A 12,703-nucleotide genomic window follows, 5' to 3' on the forward strand; every position below is an offset into this window, starting at 1 on the left:
TTTGCATGTAAAACAGGAAAGCTGCAGAATGGAGAGGAGTTAGAAACCTGGACATATGTCTTTATTCATTTTACCTTTTATCCTGGCAAAATTACAATGAATGGCATATAAAAGATGAAGTACATAGAAATAACTCTCAAAATTCATGTCATAAGACAAATTTTAGATTTTACTATGACTGGCACCACCACATTCCAAATTAAGAATCATTATCTTATCAGTGAAAACTAGGTGGCTTATGATTGAAGTGCTGCCTAAGGGCTTGATATACTATTTCCAGCACTACCACCAAGCACTACATGTTCCTTCACCTTTCTATCTCATTTTTCTAATTTGTAGAATGAGTGCAATGCAAATCTTCCCAGAGGGAGTACAATGTAAAAATCAGGGAAGTTCCCTCAGGAACATATTAATAGGTCCTTAGAGGAAAACGACTAGGATATGTTAACCATTAAAGCAATAAAATTTAAAGTACATTATCATCCTTAACAATCATAGTACAAGACATTTAGCAAATGTTTCTGAATGATGACAATAAATTGATACTTATAAGTCACTTTAAAGCCTATAAATGCTTCCCATACACTATTGTGTTTAAGCTTCATAGAAACCATGAAAGGAAGCTACAATTTTTATGATTACTTCTATAGTGCAAATGTGGAAACTGAGACTCATAGGGTTTCAGTGACTTAAGTTTTAAACCCTGGCCTTCCTAAATCAAAGTCTTTACTTTTATCTTTTATAACACAAACCTTCCCAATCAGAGAATCAGAGATTTGGAATATAATAATAATCTTAGAGGTCATCAAATCCAACCCTTTTATTTTATAAATAAGAAAAATGATGCCTCACAAACATAAATATTTTCCCAAGGTCACCCAGGTAATAGCTGGAAATATAATGATAAAATAATTCACCCTGTTAAGGCATTAAATTTAATTTAAGAGTATTGTCTTTTTTAAATAATATCATAATACACTTTTCCTCAAGCACATAAAGTAAAGCACAGCATTCATTCTATTTACTCAATTATTTTAATATGTTTATTCTACCACAAAAGACAGCTGCACAAATTCCCTTATCTATTTTCTCTATTCTTTACATCACTAATTATGTCTGACATATCAAAAAAAACTATACTGTAAAAGAACAATATTTTTATACTTTTTGTCAAATGTTTTTTCAAGTATTTTTTAAAGGGAGTCTGGCCATCAAGCACCCTATTGAAAAAGTTTCCAAATGTCTTTTTAAAAAAGTTTATCTGTTAGTCTCAAGATTGATGAATAGAAACAAGTCTGAAAGGCTTTGTGAAGGAACAACAAGAAACTTTGGTCTTCCAAAATATGTCATTATGTATCAGAAAAAACAAGTTCAAAAACTGTCAGGCACAAAAGTCTTCTGAATACTTGAATACAAAGTGACAGAGTCTATAAGGCTCACTAGCGAAAGAAATCAATAGACTTGAAAAAGGAGATCATTTAAAGTGAATTAATATGGTATATGTAACCCAGGGAAGTGGGTAGAAGTCCAGTCTTAAAGTCAAGAACACAAGGATTCAAACTATGTCTCAGATTCATAATAGCTGTGTAAATAGGGGCAAGTCAATCTACATATTTAAAGCTGTGCATTATTGACAAGTTGCCAATCTGCATTTTTGGAGGGACTTTAGGATAAGACTTGTTTTTGAATTCCACATCAGACACTTACTACCTATGTAGTCTGGAAGAGTTTCTTAACCAGTCTGAATTCCAATTTCTTCATCTGTAAAAATGAGTGTTGGACTCAATTAGCTCTAAGTCCCCCCACCCAGCCCTGTATGTTCCTGTCATTCTGTGCTTTTATGGGGGTATAGGCAATTGGGAGTTGCCTACATCAGTGAGATCATAGATGCAGATAATATTGGATGAATAGACTAGCTGAATCTATTCAATGAATGAATGAATGAATAATAGTTATAATAATAAGGATAGATGCAATATTTTACAGTTTACAAAATACTTAAAATGTTATCTCATTTGACAAACTGAACAACTTTGTGAGATAAGTGCTTTTAATATTATTTTTACATTTTTTACATTTTACAGAAAAATACTTTGAAACACAAAAGGGTAAAGTGATTTATGCAGTCACCCAACTTAGTAAGCATCTGAGGCAAAATTCAAATTCAGTCTTTCTGATTACATGTTCAGCATTTTATCCACTATACCAGCTAATTTTCAAAGTTCTCAGAAATAATTATCTACAAAAATGACCTTTCACTTAGTGAAAAAATTCAAAGCAATGGATTTGACCAGTATGCACACAGTTAATGTCATTTAATTTTATGATTAGACTGTCATCTTGTAAACTCAAAATCTGACAATGTCATATATTGGGATGAGCATTGAATTTAATGTTAAAGAAACATGAATTGAGTCTTAGGTCTGTGATTATTGTTTGTGTGAGTTTGGCCTCTTAGGATTCTATAATCATCTATATGACTTTGAACAAGTTAGGCAATCAAAAAAATTTCATTGAGAGTCTACTATTTCCCAGGCATTGTACTAAGTTTGGGGATCGAAGAAAAGGCAAAAGACAGTCCTTACCAGCTCTCAAAAGGTTTCATAATTTAGTTATCTCTCTGGTCTTGAATGTTGTCCTTTATAAAAATTAAGGGAGTTGGATAACATGATCTCTAAAGTCTCTTTCAGGTAATTGATTCTATCAATCTAAATATTTTTCATATGTGTCTTGAAAATGTATGCAGATCAATTATGACAAGACAAGAAAGAATAGAAGGATCAATAAAAATATGTCAATGCTGAATTGGAAGCAAGGCTCTAATGATATTAATGATCACTTAGAATCAGTCATAATGTATAATAGCTCTATATTATTCTATAAATGACAAGATACTATTATAACACTGAATATTAGAATGTTTTGCCAGAATGAACCTCCTGCTAATACCAATATTATTGTGTTTAAAGAGAGCTAGATAGTGGAGTGAATAGAGTGCCAGGCCTGGAGTCACAGTGACTCATTTCTGAGTTCAAGCCTGTACTTAGACATTTACTAGCTGTGTGAGTCTGAGTAAGTCATTTAACCTTGTTTGCCTCAGTTTACTCTTCTGTAAAATAAGCTGGAGAAGGAAATGGGAAACTAAACCAGTATATTTGCAAAGAAAATCCCAAATAAGATCACAAAGAGTTGAATATGACTGAAATGACTGAACAATAACAAAAACTGTGCTTAAATGAAATTTTTACTTAAATAATAATTGGTTTCTTTAGTCCTTCTGCAACCCTACCCACATTTTAGCACAGTACATTCCCCTCAGCTGTATTCAGGTCTCTAATATCATTGAATTGATCTCTCAAAACAATATTTTTGAGTAGAGCCTAAATAATGTAGATAGTATGCTCCTGATAGGCTCATTAATCACTTATTCAGGAGAGAGAGAGAGAGAGAGAGAGAGAGAGAGAGAGAGAGAAATATAGCATCTAATTTGTCACTGTGTTGGACAAGGTGCTCGAGAACAAACACAAGTTTAAATAATTCTAAGCTTCATAAAGCTTCCAGTTTAACATATGATACATACATGGAAGACTATTAATAATTAGGAAGAAAGATATTGTGGCTTTTGAATCAAGAATATAGACATTTACTATCTAGTGAAAATGTTGGACTCAGTGACCTCTCAGGTCTCTTCTACTTCTAACTATAGAATGCTATGGAAAACTAAAAATTTGGTATAACTGTAATTTTTAAATTCAATAATCTAAAATAAGGGTCCTCAACCTGGAGACTATAGATCACCAAAACATTCATGTCTAGATTTTAAAGTATTTGTGTACTTTAATGAGAGAAAAACTATTATTTTCACTAACTTCTAGCTGAAAGTAAGCCTTTCCTCCAATTATTTAAAGGCATTATTTTGAGACAAGTTCCATAGTTCACAAGAAAGAACTGTTAATAACCCATTTTCAAGGCCATTTGTGTGCACCAAATGATTGGTAAGTAAATCAAATGTGAATTTGCATGTGTTACCATTGTTAGATCCTACCATGTACAGTGCAGATGAAAAATCCACTTTTGTACTCTGTTCAAGACCTATGCACAGCAAGTCATCATATCTAAAGAATATACTGCTTCTGAATTACATAAGATGCATTGTCACAGCAATAAATTTCCAACTGACAGAAGATAATAGTCTAAGTCCAAGTGGATTTGAGAACATTTGTGCTCAGTGGACCCAGATATCATAGTGTAGATCACAGTGCTTGAAAGCTGACCTTGGTGCAACTGCAATCCTTTACCATAGCTTACCACTATTCAAGCACTTTGTATAATACAGTCCTCAAACACCAAACCTTATTCACTCAGCATAATGAATTGTAATTTTTAAATGGAAACTCAGAGATCACAAAAAGAAGAATGAAAACTGCCCCCACCCCAAACTGACAACAAGTGAAATTCAAGTATTAATGGCTAGTAATTCTCCCAACAAAGTTGTCATTTAAGAGCTTCTTGGAAAATAAAGGTTATCCTGGGATCTTGAAGGCTATATCCATAGAGAATGGTCTACAACCATTATTACAACAATAAAATGGCTTTATTTACAATTGGGTCAATAGTCTCTGAATCTTTTGTCCAAGGGCAAACATGGATAAATCCAGAAAGGTTAATAATTAGATTACTAGTCTTCCTATGATAATTCTTTGGGAAAGGAGGAAGAAAATTCTAGAAATTCAATTTAAGGAATGACATGAATAAAGGAAGAAAATACCCAAGCAAGCCACTGAAATAAAAACTATTTTGAACTATCTATTAATATAGTGAATAAAAAAACTGACTTTAGAGTTATAAAGATGCTCTTGTTCAATTCTGTCCAACTCTTTATAACTTCATGAATCAAGTCCTACTTCTAACAAAAAAGGCTGTGTGATCTTTGACAAATCACTTAACATTTCAGTGCCCACAGGCAAATAGGTATTGTTATGGGAGAAAAATATATCTTCTCGAGATGAATTGTGTCCATTGACTTCTCAACCAGTTTTCATAATTAATGGGAAAAGTGGTTTATATTCTGTGGGATGGTTTCATATTTTTTCCACACTAACTCCACAAGTTTGGTATCTTGGGTTGCCTCACTGATCCAAATCAAATTGGGTACTCATATATCATTCTAATACCATTAGGCAGCCCACATTTTATTTAATACTTTCTCCTAGATTAAAACTGAGTCCATAGAGATCACAGAATAATCCATGTCAATCATAACTAGGATTTCCTAAAACCCTGGATCTGACACTTCAGTCTTAGTTGTCAGAAATAAATAGGCTATGCTATAAAATGCCATAAAATGGTTTGGTGGGTTTATGATAGGTAAGAAGCATTCCTTTATATTCATCTGGCAATGGTGGCAAGCAGGTCTGTTCATGGGTAACTCCCTACCTGAGCGGACTACTACAAGTAAAGGCATAATGGGTCCAACAGTTTTTAGAATATATTCACTCCTTCTTCCCCACTGTTCAACAGGCTCTCAGTAGATTCCATTGTAATGTTGACCTGAGAAAAGACAATAAAACATGCAAAACTATAAGAAGATTGAGAACCACATCCTGGGATTGTTCATGTTGGATGAGCAGGGCCATTTCATCCCAAAATCAGTTCATTGGGACAAAGCTATTCTATACCAATTCCTGATGTAGGATTCTCTAATAACTCCAATTGGAATGTCAAATCCACTGCCTGACCACCTCTGATCTAAAGAAGATAAAAAGCATTTTCATGGACCTTTAAATATCCCCTTTTAGTAGAAAGCCATTTTCAATCAATAGCCAATCAATCAAATGTCAAATTTGGAGGGATACAACAAAGACTACCTTGACTTGACCTACGCCATATGAATTCTCCAAGAGTGGAAGGCCATGGATAATTATGAGCTAGAAAACTTGGAGGCTATCTATCTACGTGGTGAGAGAATCAGTGAAACAATAGTAAAAAATACTACTACTATACTACTATACTATACTACTAATAGTTTTTAGTGGGTGTGTCCTCCTCAGGAATAGTGAATTGCTCTTGTAGTTTCTCTGAGGTCATTGGAGCCCTCTGCTCAGGATGAAAGTGATTTATAGGTTAGAAAACAGCTTCTCCATGGTCTAAGATTAAACTATAGGCTTAGTTTATATATTCCTTATTCCTTATTCCAACCTTCAGGAGATTAGAGCAATAAAATAGCTTAAGGAAAACCCTAAGAAGGGAAAGTATTTTATGTTTTATAGGTACTCTCAGGTTTTATATATTTTAAAGGTAAATTGAAATTGACTTAGCTCTAAAACTATGAACCTATGAATACCTGACTTCATCCATGTGGATTGCCCCTTCTTTCCAGCACCATATACCCATTCATGTAGATCATCGCCTGATGGCCAATCTTCTGGGAAGGAAACTCTTCAAACTTAGAGTGTCTAGATTTTAAGTGCCCTAGATTCAAAATATCTCCAAGTTTCTGAGACATATCCATGTTTAAATTATAACAGTATGCCTTAGGAGAGGCTAGAGCAATGTTCATTCCACAGAGAATGGGAGAACTAGAAGATACTTTGAGCATCATTTAGTATAAAGTATGGGCTAGCTCCCATAAATCAAAGTCCTTGGTCTTTAGGGGGAGAAGTGAAGGAGGCAGGCAAGCTGCCATGTGGCTTGCCAAAAATGTATTTTGAATTCTGGAGTCTGGAGTCTCCAGCCTCTCTCCACCTCATCCTGCTGCCAAGTCACTCTGATTTCTCTCTTTCTCAGCCTTCCAATACTTGCCTGTGATTATCTCAACACCAAATATTCAGCAAGGACCAATGGTGAAGAGAGCCATCACATCACCAACTCATCTAAATATATAAATATAGCCATTATTGCATATCAAATAGGTAATTAGCCTTAAGTGCTCAATTGTCTGATTCAAGCATATCTTTTTGGAGTTTCAGCCCTACACAATTTAGAACAGGAGTTTTTAACCATTTTAGATTCATAAGCACTTTGGCAGTCTAGAGAAGCCTATATTATCTTCTCTGAATAAAACAAAAATACATAAGATTACAAAAGAAGCTAATTACATTGAAATATAGTTAACAAAACATGTTTTTAAACAAGTAAATGGGACCTCAGGTTAAAAAAAATTCCATTTAATTATTTATAGTTAAAAGAAATTGAAGGACAGAGTGATTTCTCTGTTTCAAAGGAGGCAAATGATAGAGTTAGAACTCAAATAGAGGATTTCTCACTCAAATATCACAATTTCCATTATACCAGTGTATCTCTTAATGCAGATTTGGAGGAAATTTTTAATAAACTTATTTTACATATTTAAGGTAAAAAATAATATATAATCACTGATTTTTAGGGGAAAAGTGGACATGCAAAAGCTATTATAAAAACATAGATTTCCCATACAGACTCTAGGAAATGTTCTAAAAACTAACACAAAAAGACAAACAATAATGGAAGTGGAAAACAAAAATGGATAATGAAAAAAAGCCTCTTCCATATAGTCCAAAACAAAACAAAAAGGAGCCATGAGAACTGGATAAAGGAACTGAGACAATGAATTGAGACAGCTCCAATGTCAAAGGCATAGAATAGAGTCACACCAGGGAATAAGCATAAATGCCAGGAAAAAAAACAATCTGGAGAAGTCAAAAGCAGTGAAAGAGACTGTATCACAAAAGCTAGATGAATACCAATAAACAGGTTAGAAACCCACAGAAGTGAGGAGAGCAACAGCACTCTAGAAGCCAATGAAAACTCCCACAAATAGACACAAAACCAATTAATGTTTTGAACATGAAAAATGCAAAGCTGACTGAGATCCAATAAACTGTAACTTGAAGTCATGTGCCAACCCTCAGTTATAAGAGCAGAAGTGAGAACAAATGCAGCTTGCATTGACAAGATCCAACTATATGCTTCATATCATTGGGAGGCACAGCTAGAGATGGGAGTAACTCAAAATCAGGACATCAGTTCTTGGTGAGGCACAAAGGAGGTATAGGACTAACATGTTCTCTAGCATCCCACTTGATCATGTCTGAACCAAAGCAAAAGTAAGGGATCCATTGAAAATAAAGCTTCATTTAAGGAAAAGAGAGAGAAAGATTAGATAATGACAGAATGTACAATGGACCACTAATCGTCTGAGAGAGAAATCAGGGGATTGATGCATGAAAGTGGAACCTATTGCAGACCATTCCATCTAGATTATCAGTAGCAATGGCATCCAGACTACAAGAGGGACAGGACCAAATAAATTCTTTTTAACTCATCCAAGAATACGAGAGGGAGTTAACCTAAAAAAAAAAAAAAAAAAGTCAAACCAAAAATTCAAGCCAAAAATATGGTTAAACAGGAGAAAATGTAAAATACAATGAACAAAAATTACTGATCTAATGAAACTCAAGAGGTAAATTCAGAAGAAAGAAGTAACCCCACAACAATGAAAGACATTGCATCAGAAGAAAAAAATAACAGTGACAAAGACTGCAAGATATTATTTAAAGTAAATATAACAATAATTGTGATTGAGATGAAGTCACCTATAAAATAGAATACGGTAGTAAAATTGATTAGAAAGATTAATTCAACAATATATCATTTTATTCATATAATAAAATGAGGAGTTATACTATAATGTATATCATAGATACATTTGCACAAGAACTTAAAAGGAAAGTTTATTGAATCTTAGAGAGACATATGTGTGTGTGTGTCTGTGTATAATTGAGGATCTCAATGTACCTACTCCTGTCAGATCTAGATAAATTTAACAAATAGAAAACTGATAAAGAAATTAAGAACCTGAAGGAAAATTTAAAATAAATGATTAAAATATAGTAATTACTGAATGGGACTAGAAACTAATGTAGACATTTTTTTTTTCCTCTTCTATATGGCACTGTTAAAAAAAAACTGACCAGTTAATAGGGTATTAAAGTCTTATTAACAAAACAGAAAAGTATAAATATTAAACACATATTTTCTAAGCAAAATAAAATCAAAATTACAATCACAAAAAGATTTTAGATTAAAGGATTCATACTAAAAGAGGAAAGTAAATATTTTGATCTAAAAGAATGGGTAGGTCAAAGAACAAATCACAAAAACAATAAATTAAAGAAAACCACAGGAATGAGGAAATATACCAAAACTTTAGTGATATTTGCAAAACAATTATTATATGAAAATGCATCTCCCTAAACACTTGAACCTAGAAAATAAAAGGGATCATCAATTTATTGGACATGCAATTAAAAAGTTAGAAAAATGAAAATTCTGAATATCAAAGAGAAAAATGAAATTGAAAATAAGCAACAACAAAAATAGAGTTGCTAAGTAAAAGGAAAAGATTTTAATTGAAGAAAAAATACTGAATTAGATGAACTATTAGATAATCTGATAAAGGATAACCAAATGGCTAACGTCAAAATGAAAAGGGGAAATTCACAACAAATGATAAATAAGACAATTATTTAGAAATTATTTTGCCAATTGCCCCTAATCATTTTTAAATCCAATTACCATGTGACTTTGGACAAGTCATTTAAAATAGTTTTCACTAAATTCAATTATTTAATTCTTATAAAATATGAAATATCTAAATTAAGAGAACAAAAACAAAAGAATTCAAATAACTCAATTGTAGAAAACCCTCAAAGCCAAAAAGAAGAAAAATAAATAAATAGATAGATTGATTGATAGATAAATGAATAAATAAAAGAAAGCCCTCAAGGAGGAAAACAAAAGAGTAAAAAATTTATAAGCCAATTTCATTAAATAAAGAATTATCAATTCTAATATTAAATGATTTACCAAAAAAAATGGAAATAAGGTATGCTAACAATCCAATTCTATGAGACAAACAGTCTTGATACCTAAAAGAGGGAGCGAGAAAGCAGATAAATAAAATTGTGGACCAGTATCTCTAGTAAATATTGGTGCAAATAGATTGAACATTTGGTTATATTTTAATTGTTATATGCAATTACCATGTAGAATTATAAACATTCAAAACTCATCCCTAAACCTTCCAGCTGGTAGTCTTCTCCCCTACTTGCAATATAGTAAAGGGAGAACTTGCCACTAATGAAGAGGAAATTAGAGCAATAATTAGGAATTACTTTGCCCAACTTTATGGAAATAAATTCGACAACTTAAATGAAATGGAAGAATACCTTCAAAAATATAGCTTGCCCAGATTAACAGAGGAAGAAGTAAATATCCTAAACAGTCCCATCTCAGAAAAGAAATAGAACAAGCTTTAACCAACTCCCTAAGAAAAAATCCCCAGGACCAGATGGATTTACATGTGAATTCTACCAAACATTTAAGAACAATTAACCCCAATGCTATATAAACTATTTGAAAAAATAGGGACTGAAGGAGTCCTACCAAACTCCTTTTACGACACAAACATGGTACTGATACCTAAACCAGGTAGGCTGAAAACAGAGAAAGAAAATTATAGACCTATCTCTCTAATGAATATCGATGCTAAAATCTTAAATAAAATATTAGCAAAAAGATTACAGAAAATCATCCCCAGGATAATACACTATGATCAAGTAGGATTTATACCAAGAATGCAGGGCTGGTTCAATATTAGGAAAACTATTAGCATAATTGACTATATCAATAAGCAAACTAACAAAAACCATATGATCATCTCAACAGATGCAGAAAAAGCATTTGATAAAATCCAACATCCATTCCTAATAAAAACACTTGAGAGTATAGGAATAAATGGAATTTTTCTTAAAATAGTCAAGAGCATATATTTAAAACCATCAGTAAGCATCATATGCAATGGGGAAAAACTGGAATCTTTCCCAGTAAGATCTGGAGTGAACCAAGGTTGCCCACATCACCATTATTATTCAATATTGTATTAGAAACACTAGCCTCGGCAATAAGAGTCGAGAAAGAGATTAAAGGAATCAGAATAGGCAGTGAGGAAACCAAACTATCACTCTTTGCAGATGATATGATGATATACCTAGAGATTCTACGAAAAAGCTATTAGAAATAATCCATAACTTTTGCAAAGTTGCAGGTTATAAAATAAATCCCCATAAATCCTCAGCATTTTTATACATCACCAACAAAATCCAACAGCAAGAGATACAAAGAGAAATTCCATTCAGAATAACTGTCGACAGCATAAAATATTTGGGAATCTATCTAGCAAAGGAAAGTCAGGAATTATATGAGCTAAATTACAAAAAACTTTCCACACAAATAAAGTCAGACTTAAACAATTGGAAAAATATCAAGTGCTCTGATAGGTCAGTGAATATAATAAAGATGACAATACTCCTAAACTAATCTATTTATTCAGTGCTATACAATCAGACTTCCAAGAAAATATTTTAATGATCTAGAAAAATAACAAAAATTCATATGGAATAATAAAAGGTCAAGAATCTCAAAGAATTAATGAAAAAAAATCAAATGAAGGTGGCCTAGCTGTACCTCATCTAAAACTATATTATAAGCACAGTCACCAAAACCATTTGGTATTGGCTAAAAATAGATTACTTGATCAGTGGAACAGGTTAGGTTTACAAGACAGAATAGTCAACTATAACAATGTAGTATTTTGACAAACCCAAAATCCTAACTTTTGGTAAGAATTCATTATTTGACAAAACTGCTGGGATAACTGGAAATTAGGTATGTAGAAATTAGCATGTACACCACACTTAACACCGTATACTAAGATAAGATCAAAATGGGTCCATGATTTAGAAGCTAAAGAATAGACTATAAACAAATTGGAGAGAACATAGATAGTTTATCTCTCAGACTTGTGGAAGAGGAAGAAATTTGTGACTAAAGATGAACTAGAGACCATTATTGATCACAAAATAGAAAATTTTGATTACATCAAATTAAAAAGCTTCTGTACAAACAAAACTAATGTAAACAAGATTAGAAGGGAAGCAACAAACTGGGAAAACATCTTCACAGTTAAAGGTTCTGATAAAGGCCTTATTTTCAAAATATATAGAGAACTGACTCTAATTTATAAGAAACCAAGCCATTCTCCAATTGATAAATGGTCAAAGGATATGAACAGACAATTTTCAAATGATGAAATTGAAATCATTACCACTCATATGAAAGAGTGTTCCAAATCATTATTAATCAGAGAAATGTAAATTAAGACAACTCTGAGATACCACTACATACCTGTCAGATTGGCTAAAATGACAGGAAAAAATAATAATGATTGTTGGAGGGGATGTGGGAAAACTGGGACACTGATACATTGTTGGTGGAGCTGTGAACGAATCCAACCATTCTGGAGAGCAATCTGGAATTAAAAAATTATCAAACTGTGCATACCCTTTGATCCAGCAGTGTTTCTACTGGGCTTATACCCCAAGGAGATACTAAAGAAGGAAAGGACCAGTATGTGCCAAAATGTTTTGCAGCCCTGTTTGTAGTGGCTAGAAGCTGGAAACTGAGTGGATGCCCATCAATTGAGAAATGGTTGGGTAAATTGTAGTATATAGATAGTTACGGAATATTATTGTTCTGTAAGAAATGATCACAAGATGAATAAAGAGAAGCTTGGAGAAATTACATGAACTGATGCTAAGTGAAATGAGCAGAACCAAGAGATCATTATATACGTCAACAACGATACTGTATGAAGATGTATTCT

Source organism: Sarcophilus harrisii, chromosome 4, assembly GCF_902635505.1.
Source record: "Sarcophilus harrisii chromosome 4, mSarHar1.11, whole genome shotgun sequence".
Lineage (NCBI taxonomy): Eukaryota > Metazoa > Chordata > Mammalia > Dasyuromorphia > Dasyuridae > Sarcophilus > Sarcophilus harrisii.